General features: G+C 40.0%; 1 long non-coding RNA gene and 1 other non-coding gene across 2 annotated transcripts in view; one reads left to right on the forward strand and one right to left on the reverse strand.

Moving 5' to 3' along the window:
* LOC119243636 (uncharacterized) overlaps positions 1–20,535 on the reverse strand; it is a 71,294-nt gene that overhangs the window by 19,570 nt on the left and 31,189 nt on the right. The window contains exon 5 of the long non-coding RNA XR_008551554.1: positions 5,130–5,283. This is a non-coding gene — a long non-coding RNA (uncharacterized LOC119243636). The remainder of the gene's footprint in view (positions 1–5,129; positions 5,284–20,535) is intronic.
* Positions 5,122–5,286, forward strand: LOC119243844 (U1 spliceosomal RNA). The gene has a single exon (XR_005124846.1). It is a non-coding gene; the product is annotated as a U1 spliceosomal RNA (small nuclear RNA).

Consider the following 20,535-nt stretch of genomic DNA (forward strand, 5'->3'; position numbering starts at 1 on the left):
ATTGTGGTGATAATTACATGAGTGTACACATAGGTAAAAATTGATGAAACTGTACACTTTAAACAGGTGCATGCCAATTGTATCTAAATAAAACTGTTAAAAACTTTTCAAGTCACACACTTTAAATCTAAGCAATTTATTGTATGTCAGTTATTTTTCAATTAAATTGCTAAAAGAATCAAAAGGTGAATGGAAACTAAAAAAATACTTTAAAATCATAAACAAAGGGGGTCTCCCTGGTGGTGCAGCAGTTGAGCGCTGGGTTGCGAAGCTGCCCGCAGCCTGTGCAGCACTGGTTCAATCCCTGGCCACCAGGAGAGGGTCCCACATGGCGCGCAGACCTCTCCTGCCACCTGCTGCTCCCCTCAGCAGTGTATTTCATCAGTCTGCCCGTTGTGTTCTCCGCTCTGGCTTTGGTGAATTCTCTCGACCTCCTGCACTTCTGACTGTACCCGGTGCTTGTATAAATAAATAAATAAATAAATAAATAAATCTTTAAAAAAACCATAAGCAAAGGGCTAATTTCCTTAACATAAAATCTCCACCAAATCAACAAGAAAAAGACCAAAAACATAGCTGAACAGTGAATAAAGTACATGAGAAGTTTATGTAAAGGAAAATAATTGGCTTAAACCTAGGAAATGACATTCAACCTTCCCCATGAAAAGAAAATTGGGAATTAATTCACTGCTGACACTATTTTTCCATTATTAAGTGGGAAGTGATACAAAAAATTCATAAACATTATCTTGGTGTGAGTTAGGGGAAACAGTTACTCTCACATAGATGGTGTGCAGACTAGCCCAACAGCTAAGAAAGACAATTAGATAAAGAGCCCTTACTTGCTATATACACAGGATTCTATTATACTGGTATTTTTTTTCCCTACAGATGCTCAGTGTTATTCATTCAATCTTTATTTATGGTGGTTAAAGACTGCAACAGGGGCCTCCCTGGTGGTGCAAAGGGTTAAGATGCAATCTATGAAGCTATCCACAGCCACTGCAGCATGAGTTCGATCCAAGACCAGGGAGCTAACCCACATGGTGCAGCAGATCTCTCCTGACTCACCCACTGCTCCTCTCAGCAGTGTACTTCGGTCTGTCTGCCTGTTCTGTTCCCCAATCTGTCTCTGGTGAGTCCTCACATCCCCACCCTGCACATCTCTGACCTGTACCCCAGTTCTTGCATGCATAAATACATAAATCTTAAAAAAAAAAGACTGCCAACAATCGAATGCCTATCCATAGGCAACTGATTATGTTTAACCATTAAATACAATACAGTGTAACTGATAAAAAAGAATGAGAAAATTGTTTATATGTAGGAATGACATAGTCTTACTGTGTATTTCGTCGGTCTGCCTGTTCTGTTCCCCGCTCTGGCTCTGTTGAATTCTCTCACCCTCTCGTGCTTCTGACCTTACCCAGTGCTTGTATAAATAAATAAATAAATCTTTAAAAAAAAAAAAAGAAGAAAGGTGTGTATTCACACATGGATCAAGAAGAGGTGCTGTATCCACACCTATGGAACACTCTTCGGCCATAAGAAAAGGTGAAATGCTGCCATTTGCAGCAAAATGGAAGGAATTGCAGGGAACAATGGGCAGTAAAGCAAATCAGAATGACAAAAACAAATACTGGACATTTACAGAGCAGACAATTTGACCAAGTAAAATCCTTATGAAATGAGTGGATATTAGTAAACTCAGTGAGAACTGTGAGGCTAAGAGGGAGGGGAGAGGGAAAAAGGAACAAGGGCAAATAAGGGATGCTGGAAAAAAAGCAAGCTGTAGAACAAGAAAAAAATCTAAAAAGGCTTATTTGCACAAGAAACAAGATGTGGAAGGAAGAACACACAGGAAACTGGTTACAGTGGTTGTCTGGTTGTCTCTGGGCAAAGACAAACCTTGCAAGCTGACCACAGATCTGAGGCATCCAAGACCGGAGAGGGGTGGGGAGGTGGAGGGGAACGGGGTTAAAAGGGGAAGAGAGGGGGACACTGTAGTACTGTGGTGATGGACAAAGGGTGCTTTGGTGGTGGGAACTACAGTGACCAAACCTGAGGGGAGAAACCCTACACTGTCAAAAAAAAATTTAAAAGGATGTAAGAAAAAGGCATTTCCTTAAAAAATATATTAATTTAAAAATAAGAATATGTACACCACCACCTCAACAAAAAACAGTGGTGGTCTCTGGGGAGTGGTTTAAGGAAAAGTTTGGGAATAAATTTTTTCTCTACCTTTTTTTTTTTTTTTTACAAGATGTGAATTTTGAATCATTTGAATGTATTTCCCACATTTTAAAAAAGCCCCTTGATTACTTATACTTGGAACCCTCTGAGGCCACTGAAGTTTTAGCTCATGAATTTATATTTTACTGTTTCCCCCCCTCTCCCCACTTTCTTCTTTCCGCCAGCATTTAAAAAAAAAAGTCTATCTTTAATTCAGTATTTCTAGGGGTACTGCAGCAGGAAAATATTTCATATTTTCAGGTTACATAGCTTATATTTCTACATTGATGTTCTCATTTCTTAACATATTTTTCATGGTGTGAGCTGGGTGAAAAAGGTCTGAACATATTTTAACACTTTGGATGCATATTGACAAGTTGCTCCTTGAAAGTCTATACCAGGAGCTTCTGGGGGGAATAAGTGAAGACTTAGGGAGAGTGGGGCACCTGGAGAGGGCACAGAGTACTGTGCCTGTCCCACACCATGCCCTGCAGCCCATCTGCTGCTGCTGTGTATCTTGCCCAGCTCTTGAGATCTCATTGGCTATTGTGTTATCACTTTTATAAATTCCAGTTTGATGGGCCAAACTTGTATTTGATTATTTTGTTATTATTTGGCAAATATTAAATTTGGCATAAAATGTAATACCCCTTCAAAATTATATTGGCCTTTTGAGTTTTTTTTTTTTAATGACATGAGTAATACATTGATTGCATATTCAGGATATCTGATTCAAACCCTACTGAGATACAAAATTATAGGTTAATCTAGGGTGTTAGGTAAGGAAGCTAACTGTATTCTTTCAGAGTTAACAAAATTACAAAGCACTGTTGATTAAAAATCTATTCTTTGTGTATTGATTGCAAGAGTGATTCAATAATTCTAAATCCTTGTATATTCTTGGATGTTTCAGAATTTAGAATCTGTTTGATTCACCTATGTGTCTAATATCATGCCAGATATTGTTTTTTTACTTGAGAGTTTTCATTCCATTCTTAATTCTTTTGTTACATAATTTTTGAATTGTTACTTTCCATGGAATTACATTGTATTTATCAATGAAATCTAGAAGATCTGAAAACATACAGCATGAATCCTTGTTTGAGATCATGACATTTTATCCTATTTATTTAGGACCACTTTCATCTTCCCCAGTAAAATATTGTATTTTTCTTTATGTTGGCTCTGCATAGTTCTTGTTAAGTTTATTCCAAGGTACTGGGAATTTATAGCCACGTCCTCAAAGATGAGATGACTTTATTGTGCTCCCTCAACTTTGTGTCATATTCCATCACTCAGTTACTCTGCAGCGCCCAGCGATTTCCTGCTGTCAGAGTGATGGAAGCTTCGAATGCCATAGGTCTGATGGACATTATTTATTCCTCGTGTGCTTGAATAGGCCACCTCTTAGTCTCCTTTTATGGCCTGTAGAGAGTTTACAGTGACCCACTGCTGGACCAAGAACCAGAATCTGTTGTAGCTCTCCTTCAATTACATAAACAGCAAGCTGGTCGTCTGCCAGCTTTTTTAGTGCCACCCCACAGAGAGCGGACCACTTGTGCTCCTGATCCCTGCTTGGATATCTGATTCCAGGCACTTCCTTCCTCACAGGGTTTATCCCACCCAGGGGCCCCTGAACTACCCTAGGAAAATGTCAATTGCTTGTTTCCACTTGAATTCAGAGAACTGTTTCTATATCAATGAGATATCTATATGAGATCACAGAACATATTAAAAAAACCTCATTCTGAATCAGAAAATTTAAAGAGAAAAAGCAAAGACTATTGAAGTGCTATAGGTCATGCATTTTTCCAAGTGTGTCTTTAAGGTAAAATAAAATATCTTACTAAAAAGACTATTTTCCATTATTTTTCCCTATTGTTTCACTATGGTAAAATGCATTTAACAATATTTACCACCTTGAACATTTCTGAGGCCAGTTCAATAAGCTAAATATATGCACATCTCCAGAACTTTTCCATCTTGCACAACTGAAACTCTAGAACCCTTGAACAAGAGCTCTGCATGGCTCCTCCCTGGCTCCTGGCAAGCACGTTCTATGAGTCTGACCACGCTTGATAGTGCTTATGATTGAAAGCACACAGAATTTGTCTTTTTTAGAACTGGCTTATTTCACTTACAGAATGTCTTCAAAGTTCACCCATGTTGTAGCAGGTGTGAAGAGCAGCAGGTGAGGAGTAATGGGGGAGGGAAGGAGGAGCCCAGTGGCTTATGGTGGAGAATTATGAGTGCTTTGGTGGTGAGTGTGGTATAGTGACTTCCATCTGAAGAGTTGCGAACCTATGTGTTGCGTTAGCTCTGGCTAACTTAAAAAAAAAGGAAATTAAAAATATGGGATTAGAACAGAACAAACAAAAGAGTGAATCCTATTCCATTGTAAGTGCATACCTTGTTTACCACATTCCTCCATCGGGGGACAGCTGGGTTGCTTCTCCATTTGGGTGATTGTGAATAATGTGACTAATATGATTAAATGTACAATTATCTTCTCAAGACCCTTCTTTCAATTATTTTCTAAGTGTTTTACTAGATTTATCTCATTGGATCCTTACTACAACTTTATGAATCAGGTACTATTTATTTATGTCTGTTTCACAAATGTGGAAACTAAGGCATAGAGAGATTCAGAACTAAGTAACTATGATCCCAGCACTTCCCTGTTAGCACCACACCACAATGTCTTCCAGAAGAGTCATCCAGGTGTCTTGCCTCAGGGAACAGAAAATAAAAGAAATCACAACCACGTTTGCATTGACTATAAAGGGGCAAACAATTTTTATCGCTCACCAAATTCAAAGAACAATACAGCAAAAATTATATTCAGCTATTATCTCCATCTTTCTGTAACTTTGTTTTAAAATAAATTCCACACTTACCTGGTAGGAGAGAAACCATGATAATGAAGATGGCTTTCCCAGGGCAAGGCTCATCCATTGCATTCCAGATGTGCTAACCTCTGTGATTTCCCCCAAATGTGGGAAACTCGAGTGTGTAGTTTGTGGTAGTGGGGGACTGCATCCATGTTCTCTCCTAAAATAAATAAGTAAATAAATAAATAATGAATAAATAAATGAATTCAAAGTTACAGAAAAGCTGTAAGAATAGTGTGAGGAATTCTAATATACCTATTGCTCAGATTTACTAATAGCTTGTACCCATCTGTTTTATTTTTTTTTTTATTTTTTTTTTAAAGAAACATTTTTTTTTTTAAAGATTTATTTTTATTTATTTATACAAGCACTGGGTACAGTCAGAAGCGCGGGAGGGTGAGAGAATTCACCAGAGCCAGAGCGGGGGGCAGAGCAGGCAGAAGGACCGAAGCACATTGCTGAGGGGAGCAGCGGGCGGCAGGAGAGGTCTGCACACCATGTGGGACCCTCCTCCGGTGGCCGGGGAGCAGCCGGGGATCGAACCGGCACTGCAGAGGCAGTGGGCAGCTTCGCAACCCAGCGCTCAACCACTGCGCCACCGGGGAGGCCCTGTACCCATCTGTTTTAATAATCTCTATATTTATATACACACATATATGTATGAAGACATATATGTCTAGAGAGATATTCTCTCTATAATATAAATACACACATTCATATTCTTTTCCTTTGACTCATTTGAGGGTATATTTGATATATCATGCCCCTTTACTTCTAAATGCTTCAGTATGTATTTGCTAAAAGCACAAAGAATTCTTTTACATAATGTAAGTGGAGTCCTAAGCTCAGGAAATTTATCATTGATTTAATACTATTACCTAATCTATAGTCCATATTCAAACTTAGCAATTATTTCAATGGTATCTATATTTTCTCCCTTATCTGGGATCTAACCCCTGAAACCACACAACATTTAATGATAAATCTGTTTAGGTTCCTTCAGTCTGCAACAACTTCTTCCTCCTTTCTTTGACCTTGGCATTTTTGAAGGATACAAATTAGGTGTTTTATAGAATGTCCTTCAATTATGAAACCAATATATTTTTAACTGGTGGGTTTGTGGGAAATGGAGAGGCAGCAGTGGCCACAGAGAGACTTGACAGTGAACTTACTAACTTTGAAGTGGTTTCCATTCTGCCTTCCTAACCCTGGATAGACTACAACCTGAGAGAGAACTTGCATTGATTTAAGCTGACAATGCAACATGTTGGAACATGTGGATATAATCAAAGTGTCAGTGATGAATTCTTGACATCATTTTTTTTTTAAAATAGTAGTGTTCAAAGGTGGTCTCTAACCAAGACTCCTATATAGTGAGGAGGTCTGTTGAATATATCATAGAAATTTATAGCTGAGCGGAGTTAGATATTATTTAGTGCTTTTTACCGAACAAGAATTCTAGATTTACTGAGCTTAAGAAATTTAACTTTGGTTGCTGTCAATGACAAAGATGTTTTTGGAGACTTGACTCTGATGACAAGGGAAATAAAAGCAAAAATCAATGTGGTTACCTCAAATTAAAAAGCTTTTAAACATTGAAAGAAAATATAAGCAGATTAAAAAGACATACTACTGAATGGGAGAAAATACACATTGCACAACCAACAAGGGGTTAATAGCCAAATGTTAATAGCCAATTTAACAATAAAAAAACTCCCAATTAATCCAATTGATAAATGGAAAGCAAATCTGAACAGACAATTCAATAAGGAGGATTCTCAGATGGCAATAGATACTTGGAAAAATGTTCATCATTGCTGTTGATAAGGGAGATACAAGTCAAAACCACAATGAGGTATCATCTCATGCCCATGAGAATGGAACGTATTGAAAAGACTCAACAACACGTGCTGGAGAGGACTGCAGAAGGAGGAACCCCATTACACTGCTGGTGGGAATGTCAACAGATGCAGGCACTGTGGAAAGTGATCTAGATTCATTCATCTTATAGAACTGAAAATGGAAATACTTTTGGACTTCAACCTGAGAACCATCAACTCAGAAATTATATTCCCTAAAATGTTACCTGCAGCATTATTTCCAATAGCTAGGATATGGGAACTTAAGTACCCACCGAGAGAGGACTGATCAAGATGAGGTGGTCTATCCACACAATGGAATACTATTCAGTCACAAGGGAAGACAAAATGTTGCCATTTAGAGCAAAAATGGAGGGAGGTTGAGGCAATGAGGTGTAGTAAAGCATCAGAATAACAGCAACAAATATCGGACATTTACACATCAGCCGATTTGAAGAAGTTAAATACTTGTAAAAACTAGTGGATACTAATAAACAAAGTGATGTTTCTGAGTTAAGAGGGAATGTGGAGGGAGCATGGTCAAAGGGCTATCGTGGATGGTGTTGGGAAAAAAAATTTAATTTAAAAAAATAAAGAAATTGAAAGCCAAGATTAGATCTTATAGAATCTCAACTCCTTGCCCAGTGATCTTTTCTATTCTGCCTCAAGTGATCAAAACTATCACGGACTGTCTTGTCACCTTTAATCCCTTTGGTGATTTGGTCATCTGATGTTCAATGTATTTGATTCATCTCATTATTTAAGCAAAACAAATGAAGTTTACCAGGAAAGGTCTCACTTTATGGGCTGCTGCCTAAAAAGCATTAATAAAATTAACAGCTATTTGCTACCTGAAAACTCTCATTCTGTCAGTAGAAATGCTTCCATAGTGAAAAAAACAGCTGATGTTAAATTTCTGATATTTAGATTTTTACATTTTGATTACTGTTTCTAAGTAGAAATAGAAGTCTCCAATAATTGTAGTAATTGAAGAACAAATCCTCCCATGAAATGTAGACCCAATTTCTCTCATTAAGTGACAAAACACATTTTATTATTTTTTTTAAATAACAAATTTTATTTTTATATTCCCCATACACTTGCAACCCCCCCATTCTGACCCCAATCCCTCCCCTCCCACCCCCCACCCCCAAAAAGTGTCTCTGGTTCATAGTTTTTTGTTGATTTTGATTTTCACTTTCTTATAGTTATTCATTTTCCTGGTCCCTTATTTAAGTTTTCTAGATTCCTGCTATGAGTGAGACCATCGGGTATTTTTCTTTTTCTTTCTGGCTTATTTCGCTGAGCATGATCCCTTCCAGCGCCATCCATGTTGCTGCAAATGGCATGTGTTTATGTTTTTTGAATGCTAAGTAATATTCCATGGTATATATGTACCACATCTTCTTGATCCAGTCATCTATTTTTGGGCATTTGGGCTGTTTCCAAAGCTTAGCTATTGTGAATAGAGCTGCTATAAACATAGGGGTGCAGGTGTTCTTTGGAATTGATGACAAAACACATTTTATATAGAAATTTCCCTTCAAGAGGGAGAAGTGCCTGAAAGGCAGTAGGGGGAAGATGATGGGTTTTAATGTTCTGTAGCAGCTTCAGACTTTCAAATTCGGGGGCAGTCAATGTTACTAGTATGCTTAGGTCAGTTAAAGAATCTTGGTGCATGTTAGAGCCCTCATCTCTGTAGTACAAGCAATAATATCTATTATTGGACTCTTTTATACTATAAGTGCTTACTCTTGGGGATGTCAGCAAATGTATTTTAAAGGCTCTGACACTATAAGTGCTCAATCAGTTGTAGCAATTATTTTCAGCTGGATAATTGCCCACGCCCTGTGTACAAGTAGGTACTGAAGCATCATCTCAAAGAGAGGAAGCTGATCTAACCAGCTGGTGCTAAAAATAATTCGAGAGTGTCATAAACACTATTATCTCTTAAACTTGCTTTGCTTTAAGAGAGGTTTGGGGCTATCAGTTAGCCACAGTACCATTCTCCCTTGTACCACTTTACTGGAGCGTTGGTTGCATTAAGGAAAAAAAAAACCAAGTTCCAAAAACTTCTTCATAGCTGCCCCAGGTTTTATTTTATTTTAAAAGATTTATTTATGCATACAAGAACTGGGGTATAGGCCAGAGGTGGGAGGGTGAGAGGATTCACCAGAGACAGAGTGGGGAACAGAACAGGTAGACTGGAATTATGTATTCCTTTCCTAATTGAAAATATGACCCGTGTCCAATGCCATGAATGAAGTCAGATATGGTAAAGAGATATCTTGAAATTTTCAATCACTGCTATGCTTTTTCTACTAGTTTTCTTATCCTGAAAGCAAATTGGTAAGATAAATTTCATTGTCTTTCACAGTCTTTCTGCCATCACTCTGCAGCACACACACCACACCTGCCCCTGTGAGCCAGGCTCTTGTGGAGGAATCAGCAACCCCTCCTGAGCGCTAGTCTCTGGCTGGTAGGCTCAACATTAGACCAGGACTTATCATCAAAGGGCCTCCCAGGAGACAGGCAGGAAAGAAAATTCTCATGGATAACACTACCAAGAAATAAAGTTAGTTATTTCTTCTCTGGTAAAAGTTAGTAATGCCAAGTTAGGCATGGATTACAAAGGTCTGAAAATGAGTCTATAATGGAAACTGCCACTTTAACATGTAAGGACAGTCTTGTGAATGTGAAGTTGGCAGGATGCTCTGATTACAGATCCCTCCAACACGCTCCTCCTTGCTCTTTCTGCTTGAACAGAAAGGCTGCCAAGCGTACAGCAGTTATCTGTAGGCATCAGCTACTTTTGAATTTGACATTTTTCTTGGAAACAAACTTTGAAAGGAATTTGCCCAGCTGCGAACATCACAGAATTAACTGCTAATTTGGGAGATGACCCGTCCATCTTCGGTTGCACAGCCTCTACCATGAATAGGTGGTCAACCAGGCTCTTTGTCAATGAAATAGATAAAATAAGTCATGCTAAAGAAAAAGGTGAGTTTTTGAATTTTGGGCTTCACAATGCTTCCACTTCATATTAATCATTGCTATTCAGAAATAGAAAATATAAAATGAAAGCAACTAGAACACTGTATTAAAAAATACAGTGTAAAAAATATTGCTTTTATTGCATCCATTTGGTTCTTTGTTCTAATGGTATATACACACACACACATGCTGAAAAATAACACCCCCACACCCCTACACATATATACACACATATCAGGAAAGAATACACACACAGACACTCATATTCTATACTGCACTAAATTATTTTGTGAAAAACATTTAAAATATTAAATAAAAATATGGTGGTGAGACTGAAGAGCCTGGTAATGAGGACTAGAATTTTCACAAAGGGCTGTCATGTGTTGGGCACAGCAGCACTTTAGTCTCTGGGTATGACTTGTGGGCTCAAGCAGGGAGCTCTCAATGATGAAACTGCTCTGAGCTTCCCTCTCCCGCTGCCTCTATTTCAAAATGAGTCCAGCAGGTGAAGGGCGAACTGTCAAAGCTGAAAATAGAACCGAATATGATAAAAAGGACAAGTCGATTGTTGGCGGCCTATTGCAAGCTTCATTTCTTGGTAGTCTTAAGTCAATGAGAATTTTCCATTCTGCCTGTCTCTTGGGAGGCCCTTTGATGATCAGTACTGGACTGATGTTGAGCCTTCCAGACAGAGACTAGCACACAGGGTGGGCTGTGGGCTCCCCCAGTCCCTGGCTCACAGGGGCAGGCTGGTGTGTGCACTGGAGAGTGATGGCGGAGAGCCGGGCGCAACAGCTGTCTGTCACACAGTAAACAGCGCTGGCTGCAGATCAAGGCCAAACTGGAGCACATGGCCGGCTGCAGGGACAGAGCAGAGCTGCTGAAAATTGAATCCTTCCTCCTTCCTCCTAACGCCTGATCCTATCAAATCGTAGGGCAGGAGTTCTTCTCGTGGAGTTAGAATGCCTAATTTTTAGTTAACTCCACACATTTGCTTTTGATTTTATTCATCATAACAAAAAAAAAAGGGCTGACACGGCAAAAAATTTCAGGAGTTTCAGTGCCGAAATCTCCACTGAAATCTTCCTCATGCTAATAGACTTTCACAGAATACAGTTATATTTGTCTCAGCTTGAGTGTCACTGTCTACCTTTAACACGAAGGCTCTTAGGCCATCTACGACTAAGCCTTGAGCCTACCTTTCAGCTATGATTTATTCTATACCAGAGCTTATTCTATACTAGAACAGGGAAAGATTAAGGGCATCATTTGTTTAGTTGCTTTTGGAGATGACTTTAAGCAAAACAAACTTAGTAGAAATAAAGTTTGAAAAGTTGAATCATTCCCAGAGGAACTGAGGGGGCCTGAGTGACCTATTTCCAGGTCTCAGACACTGACTACTTTCAAGGTCTCAAGCAATTCTTGCAAATATGCTCAGGGCTGTTCCAGCGCAATTCTATCCATTAGTGGTGGTTTATTGACGACCTTCTCTGTGCCAAGCTCTCTACCAGGTACTTTGGAGAATTGCTAAAGCAGAAGACACATATTAAAATCTTAAACTCTTGGGAGAGTTTACGATTTAATGAGAGAACCAGAGAAAATACAAACAAATAGAAACCTGTAAATACAACCGAGAAAACAAAAATCACCTCCACCCCCTACAGTGTAGTGGGTGCTGTGGTAATAGGTGTGTCACTCCAGTGAGCAGAACACTACAAATACATGCTATCTGGTGTTGGGAAATAAAGGTCTTCCCAGTGCTTTTCTCTCTCTCTCTCTCTCTTCCTACAAGTCCTAATTCCTGAAGGACGCAATGCTGCTTTGGTTGAGAGGAAGCAATGTTCTCAAGTATCAGAAATGAAGTTCCCAATTTTATCCAAGTAGCCAGTCCTCCCAGCCCTCTATCTGCAGTAGACATTCTCTGCTTTGGGATTAAAAGGTTGCAACAGAGGCCTCCCTGGTGGAGGGGTTAATGTCTCAGTGCTATAAAGCTATCACTAGTCACTGAGGCATGAGTTCGATCACCGGCCAGGGAGCTTGCCCACATGGCTCAGCAGACCTTTCCTGTCTCTCCCGCTGCTCCCCTCAGCAGTGGATCTATCTCAGTAGATCCTCCTGTTCTGCTTCCCACTTGGTCTCTGGTGAATCCTCTCACCCCCCCCACAACACACCTCTGTTCTTATATGCATAAATAAATAAAATAAATCTTTGAAAAAAAGGCCACAACAGCCTGGCTGGAATGTTGACGCTAGCCTTTGATTCCACAATTGCAAACTAGACTTCTCAATTCACTCCAAAATACCCAGTGCTGACTACCTGCTCAATTCTCTTCTACACATGAAAGATTAAAGAACTACGGGGGCTTTCTCTCAATGAGTTCATTGTATGGGTGTGTGGGGTATTAAGTTTGAGTGGCTCGAGTAAGCAGAACACTGCACTACGGTCTGGCAATTGTTATAATGATTTTGATTTTTTATTTCTGGATTTTGTAATGGGGCCCTGGTGTTTGTTGGCTATACTGCCACTAATATTTCTGGGGGAGCTGGATTGTGAGTATTGATACGGGTGTTGAGGGCCACAGAATGAAGGAGACAAGTAGAGTTGTACTTGCTCCTGTATTTCTGAAATTCTGGAGGCAGTGAATTCTCATGCAAGTCCATATGGTGGAAGAGAATATGTAAGAACCAGTCAATTCTAGGCCCATTTCTCCTTCACCTGACAACTCACAAAAACCACTATGGTCAAATTCTCATGGCTGGAAGGTTTGCTCTGGCAGTGTGGACAGGCTGGATATACCAGAGAATTAATATCACTGCCCCACTTCCAAGTCCCACCAATAGCTAACAGGCATAGGTACAAAAATCCCCCTGTGCCTTTTTTTTTTCCAGTGGGACAACTTGACTCACAGATTCTGGAGTGATCAATCCCCAGGGCCCAGAGGGTTTAGTCCCTGGGAGGGAAGAAAACTTGAAAACACATCTTTATTCTCTGTCTCCACCTACTCCTGCTTCTCTGTTCTCCTAATGGGGTCTGAGGATCTGCTGTGGAAAAACAGTTGTTCCTGAATATTCTGTCTGAAAACAATGCAGAAAAGAGGTTGGCAATGGTGGAAACTTTCAGGTGATCCTCCCTTCATTGTATTAACCCCTCAGTTACAGGAAGAGAAGGGAGAAACGACCCTTGCAAGTCAGTTTCGGCTCCACCCAATGACTCTGATTCTACAGGTTTAAGCATAAAGCCCAGGACTCAGCTGTGCAGACATGCCTGTTAAATGGATTCTGAGAAGGTAAACTAAGGCTAGAGGACTACAATTTTATCTTTTGTGCGAGGAAGAATTCTGTGTGATGGAAGACTTTCATTAGCATCATCTCATACTATTCTTCCTTGATTCTAATGACTTTCACAAAAGTGACAATAGAAAGGAAACTGAAATTAACATGTATTTATTTAAGATACTTTTTAAAAATACCTTTCTTTATTACAAACTGCAACAAATCAGGCTATTTAAATACCGGCCATTTTCAACAAAGCACTTTATGGCAGTAAAACACTTTGCAAATCAATTTTATTGTTCCTCTCTGCAACCTCAAGAGGTAACAGATATGAGTTCCTTATTTTTACAGATGAAGAAAGGCACAGAGAGATCTTCAAGCTGTCACATAGTAGGTTAATCAAAGAACTGGGATTAGGACTTGAGACAGGATTTTCCAGATATAGTTTATTGGGTTATATTTTCTAACATGTGAATAATTTGAAATGAGTCTTTAACTGGCTTTGGTGTGCAGCCATGTTCCTAAATCCATCCATCCTCCAAATCATAGAATGGTTACAGTACCAGACCCAGGGACCGCCAGTCAACAGGCTGATCTTGACCCAAACAGAACAGGACATCACAGTCCTCTCCAGAATTTGGAGTAAGATGGGATGAGAAAGTTAGTGTAGGAACTGAAAGTCAAAACTGATGACAGGTATGCTGGAGAGGCCTAGGTGGGTTGTGGGTAAAGTTAGGAGGTAGCAACAATTACTAGTACGTAGAAGTCTTGACTTAGAGTATAGGTACAGTGATCTGATAAGGAAGGAGGACATTAGAGAAGGGAACATGGAGAGAGAGAAATGCATGGGAGAGACCGCTTAGCAAGTGGAGGAGAGGCGGGGAGTAGCTAGTGCCTAGGGCTGCTCTGGAGACTGGCAGCTCTCCAGCTTCTATATGTCTTGCTGCACGGAACAGGAGCTCGGCGGAACAGGAATTCTGCCTTAGTGACTTAGCCCAAATGGGGTCTGGAGTCTTCATGTAACTGAAATTCTGGAGGCTGGTGGTGTAGGGCTGGAGCAGGGACTCCTGGACATGACACAGCAGACTCCCTGCTTTCCACCTCATTTTCCTTGACACATAGCTTATTTCCTCACATTTGCCATCTCATGGCCTCCAGCACCACATCTGAGCAATGGTACACATGAAATTTTTTGAGCACTATGTGTTATGTCGATAAAATTATACTATATAGTCACAGCTGTATAATGGCATAGTCCTGTGATACTGATGAAGGAAATGGGACAGAGAAGAGTTTTAAAAAGCAGAATAAGTCCTCCCCTGGTGGCGTAGGCTGTTGAGCGCAGCGTTGTGAAGCTGTCCGCAGCCTCTGCAGCAAGGGTTCGATTCCGGGTGGCCGGTGAGAATCCCACTTAGTGCAGCAGACCTCTCCTGTCTCGCCCGCTGCTCCCCTCAGCAGTGTATTTCAGTCAGTCTGTCTGTTCTGTTCCCCACTCTGCCTCTGGTGAATCCTCTCACCCTCCTGCGCATCTGGCCTGTACCCCGGTTCTTGTATGCATGAATAAATACATCTTTAAAAAAAAGGCACAATAATTCTCCACTGCAGCCCAGTGGACCCCCCTCCTCCTGCCTCACTTTGGTAACCTCAGTTCTGTCAGAGTCCAAGGATATTTTGGGGCTTGCATTTGTCTGTTCCTTTGTTTTGTTTCTTTAGAGTTGTGGATCTTTTTATTTTTGTCCTTTCTATCTCCCTAGTCCATACTCCTCTTCCTCTCTCCTCTCCTCCTCTCCAGCTTTCCCTCGACTCATCCCTCTGTTTCTCCTGTTGAAGTAGCTGATAGGACCTTTTCTGCCCCCACTGAAGTGAGACTGAGCTAAACTAGTAAACTCATTCATCCATGTTAACAGGATTTTGGAAGTGTGGTTTGCGGTGGGATATGACTTAAAGTACTTGCCTGGGAAAGGAGATGCCTATGTCAAATTTTCAGAGAAGAGAATGGGTTCTGTGGCATCCCTAAGGGAAGCAGGTCTGTGAACCTCTCTCACTCTGTCGCTGAGGACAAAGACCTGCGCTTTGGATACCACTTAGCTGGCTTCTGCTCTTCTCTATACACATCATACCACCAGGTACAATCTTCTGTGAGTTAGTTCCCAGAATAATTAATACCTTTTCACATTTTTAAACGAATCATATAAGAACACAAAGGTAAACACTTTTGTTAAAAAGTAGGTGAAGCAAGAACAAGTTTAGTTCTTCAGAGTTTCAGAGCAATCAAGCCCACAGTTATTTGTATGTGTGTACATTTCTGCTAGATATTTGGACGTGCTAATTCCATATTATTCTCCATGGTCAGCTGCAAACAATATCCACCTCTGCCCATTTAGTCCATTTCTTCGACACTCTATTTTTATATATGGTCCTCTTGGAACAACTCTTCAATTTGTCAGCTTGGTTTGTTTTTCTTGCGTGTGTGCCATTTGGATGACATCCTAAATTTTAATTCTTTTTTGTTTCTGCAGTAAATAGCTGAAGAATCAGCATTGCACTACTTGGAGGAATTATTCGTAAACTATTTCACCACATGTGCTCCCTGCACCTGTGTCTTATCACATAAGGCAGGCATTTGATCTCTGTTCTGGGAAGTTGACTCTTATAAAGATGTCACTGGAAGTGTCAACAGATACCATCAAATCTTGACAATGACTTTTTGTATGTTTTAGAGAAAATGGAATTTTGATCTGCCTGCTGTCACCCTTGACTGTATCTTCTCTCCTTCTACTATTGCCCTATAGGACTCACACACCCACACAGATGAAATGGCACTTGGTCCTATTAATAAGTGTGCTTTATAGGGCCACTTCCAATATTTCCCTTCATGCCAACCCCTTACTGCTTGTTCAGTGACGATTTTCAAGCTTTAGAAGCAGACAAGAAGCTACTAGAATACATTTTGGTAGGTTTTTGAAGTAGACTCTGTTGGTTTCTCATCCACTGTAGCTTTTATGATGCTGTGAGCATCATCGCTAAGCAATTAAATACTGGGGAAGAGTCTGTTCATTGGACTCTCAAACTGACATATTTATATGATTCTGGTAATAATTCAAACTAACATTAGGACCCGGAGTTGTCAAGAAACCAAGTAAGACCATTTCAATGATGAAGTCTAATGTTAAGAAACAGATTCATTTGGAAGTTGTGCCTTAATTTCTATTCATGTCCTCAACCAAAGGTTCAGAAGAAGGCAAGGAAAAAAATGGCTTTTAATAAAATATGTCTTTTTTTCTATCTGTGAAAGGAAGATAGTGCTTGCCCAATAATTAAAAAGAGCTTTAAATAACCAGGATGCTGTAATCAATAGGAAATTGTAACTGTTATCCAAAGCCTGCAACTTCATATTGGTGTTCCCCAGCTTGTCATTGATTATCTTAAAAGAAAGTAAATATATATGTATGTACATATCTATATCTATATCTATTTGTATAGATGAAAGAAAAATTCTTTGAGTCTTCCTTATTATAGATAGCATAGGAGACTGTGTCACCCAAATGAGAACTAACAAGTGACATACAACATGAAGGAAAATTTTGACTGGGTTTTGATGGAATAAGTGGTTTGGCCATCTACCACAATTATACCTATCAGACCTTGATTTCTGAGGCCTTGATCCCCCTCTCTTACCTAGCTCCCCAATGTGACATACCCTACAGTTTAATCTGTGCCCAAGTTTTTATGACACTACCATGTCAAGGTCCTGAATTCACCCCCTTCTCTCTTTTCCACCTTCCTTTTTTTTTTAAAAAGATTTATTTATTTTATTTATGCATACAAGAACCAGGGTGCAGGCCAGATGTGCAGGGGGGGGGGTGAGAGGATTCACCAGAGACAGAGCAGGTAACAGAACAGACAGACTGACTGAAATACACTGCTGAGGGGAGCAGCGGTTGAGACAGGAGAGGTCTGCTGCACCATGTGGGTATCTCTCCCACCAGCTGGGATTGAACCTGCATTGCAGAGGCTGCGGACAGCTTCAGAGCGCTGTACTCAACTACCTTCGGCCCTCTTCTCCACTTTCACATCTTGGTCTAGGTTATTGTAATTGCCAGTCTGGTCCCTGCAATGACTTCTAACTGGTCTATGTCTCCTACCTTTCTCCATACAAAATGCAGATATGATTGTGGTACCAGCCCTGGCTTAAATTTTAATGAATTCATATTGTATTCAGGGTAAAGTCCAAGTCTTTACTGTGCTTAACAATCCCTTCCACACCTGGCAGCATCACAATAAGCAAACTCCTCCTTCCCCTTGAGTCATTCTCTCACCCTCAAATTCACTATAAGGTCTCACATACCATTTCCTCTGATGCCACCATTTGGCCCCATTTTTTCAAACAAACTTTAAGTTCCCTGCTTAAATACTACTTTGTCATAGAGGCAGAACCTCTCTTAGATGACTTGCTCTAATGTTTTTCTTAAATGTTTGTCTTCTCTACTAGACCATAAATTTCATGAGGACTAGGCCCATGTTTGTCTTTTAGTTCCCATCTCCCCAGTGCCTGATGCATCAGAGGTATTCAATAAACATTCGTTAAAGGAGTAAAGTGATTAGTACATTGCCTGGCACAGAGGTGGCATTTAATGAATGGCAGCTATCTGTGTCCACATCTCTTGTCAATTCACACATTACACCCACGTGCAGTCCACAGGAATAAAGTAGTCCTGCTGTATGTAATAATAGACCTACAATGAAGACTGTGATAGGAAGGACACAGTCTATTTATTTATTGAAATTATTGAAAGTGTGTAAATTGGCTCTCCATCCAAACTGGAAAATAATCTTATAAATAAACATGTTCCAGTGCTGCTAAGACTTAAATTTGAATGAGCTTTCTGTGCAGTGGAGGTGGTAGAAAAGCACACGGGTAGTGAAATTTTAGTAGCCCATATTATTTGAACATACACGGAGGTTATGGTGAGCAAATGTTTAAGCTCTAGGTATTTAACACGTACGTGTGGTACTGAGTGCTCACATTGTGCCTGGGTACAGTGTAGAATTTAAAAGAGATGTGATTCCTTGCCAGGTGGAGTTACATGTTCTGATTTCGGAAGGGATGTAACAGGTTTAGGTTTTGTTAAGCCTCAGCTTTACTCCAAAGCTCTTCCTGGCTCCCCGGCATGTGTCAGAACTTCATGGAGCAGAAGGCGAAGGAGACCGTGGATGGGAGGCAATGGGGAGTGTGAATTGAGAGGAAATAACTGGAAAGGACTAAGGTTCAGCTGCTGGCTTCCAGCTGCTCCTTCCTCTCCAAAGGAAACAGAGGCATGCTCGAGGAAAAACAAATCAAGGAGTTAGAAAAATCATAGCCTGTGACATTTGCGTCACTCTCTGAGATTGAAATATTGAGAAATGAAAAGGGACTTACTTAGCCAATTTGTCATTGATAAGCTTTGTTTTGGGAATAGTCAGGCCACATCAAGTCAAAGATGGCAATTGTTTTTGTTGATTACTTTCTGATCCCAGTGTCACTGGAACAAAAGATGTATCTCTTCCAGAAGACGACCTACTTCAGCTTCTCCAATAGAGCAAGATATTTTCTTTCTTAAAAATGAGACTTGGTAAGGTTGCTAGCCAAAGATCTATGTATATCCAAGTTGGATAGATGTTGTTACTCAGTCACTCACTTTAGTTCAGTCAAAATCTGTCATTTGGACACAATCTTTAAAGATTTTCATCTAGAGGAGACTGTGGATGACAGTGCTGTAAGTATGTGCTCCCCACCACACAGCGTCACATTAGATCTGTGCTACTTTGTGTGATGTATCTTGCTTCAGTCTACTGGCTTTTGTTGTTCTCTTGTATTTTAATTATTCCAGTGACATAGTATACTGTCATTTTATGTGGCTTGAGCATTGTCAAGAGCCATGAGAATCCACTTCAAGGAACCCACTTATGTGTGATAATGATTAAGGTTAGCATACAAAATACCTAACTTGATAATCCCCTTCTTGTTCCTAAATAAGAGCCATGTGGTGCTAGGAAGTATAGATGTCAACTTTACTTCACGAATTCTCCATTGAAAGGGTTTGGCCAGATAGCTATTTTACAGAGCCAGGGGAATAGGAAAGTAGTGAAAAATTTGCAAATGATTTGTTCACTGTACCCCAACCTTGATGGGTGAAATCCCTGACTTCCCTCTTCCATGCTATGCAGTGGGGCTGCATGAAGATCTGTGCTGGAGCCAGTATGATTCTCCACCACACAGTGACAACTTCTGGACCCCAGAGGAACTCTACCTTAAGACTTTACTTTGTTTTTAGAAGGTTTAAGATTATGTAAAACATCCTTGTATGGTACCTCTCTTCCCAAGAATTAAAGTGTTTCTTTTACTATGTCAAAATCATTTCCCCCTATTAGTGACTTGATAAAAAATAGATATTAAAATAATGGTGCACTAATGTGCATATTATATCAAAGTATTCTTTCCTACTTTAGAAGAAAAAATCTATATTCATGACATATGTAATTTTATATTCACTTTTAATTTATGAGAAATAGACTTAATTTACTGAAGTTTGTATAATTTATAACTGTGTACATCTCTCTTTTTATCATTTTTTTTGGGGGGTTACTTGAAATATAAAACCCAGACCCAATGATTTGAATAAGAGCACAATACCTAAGGTTATGTGTTATGGCTGTCCATAGTACTGCACAGCTGTTACTTTATTTAAATATCACAATTTTAAAGAAACACCATCATTCTGGGACTTAGGATGCAAGGACTATGGCTGGTTTAGCATCAAGGCAAATGCCATTTTAATGGCTTTAGTTTTTAAATCCCAAAAAAGACTCCACAGAAAGAGACTGACAAGAGGGACAGGTGTATATTGGCTCCGACTTGGTGACAAGATCTCAACCTCAGGCGCATTCTTACAAGAGGGGACTGAAGAGCAGCTGGCAGCCTGGGAGCTGCTGCTGTACACAGGGGATTCCTGTGGCAGAGAAGAATGTTCTATGGGCTCCCCATGCTTTAGGAACAAAGAGCACCACTTAAGAGACTGGAGCTACTGTTTGATCTAAATGGTGGAGCGCCATTCCCCCAGCTGCCTCACATCTTTTGTATTAGTCTTAGTGATTTATGTTTAGAGAAAAATAAGTTTCCCACTTTATCGTTAGTCAACAGTTGTTCTGAACTCAAGATTTTCTTTCACAGGAAGACCCACTTCTCACATTTCAAGTTTTGGGTCAAGAATATAAATAGAGGCCCACACATCATACATGTAGATGTTT

The sequence above is a fragment of the Talpa occidentalis genome, unplaced genomic scaffold (assembly GCF_014898055.3).
Source record: "Talpa occidentalis isolate TD23 unplaced genomic scaffold, MPIMG_talOcc4v2.1 talOcc4.13, whole genome shotgun sequence".
NCBI classification, from domain to species: domain Eukaryota; kingdom Metazoa; phylum Chordata; class Mammalia; order Eulipotyphla; family Talpidae; genus Talpa; species Talpa occidentalis.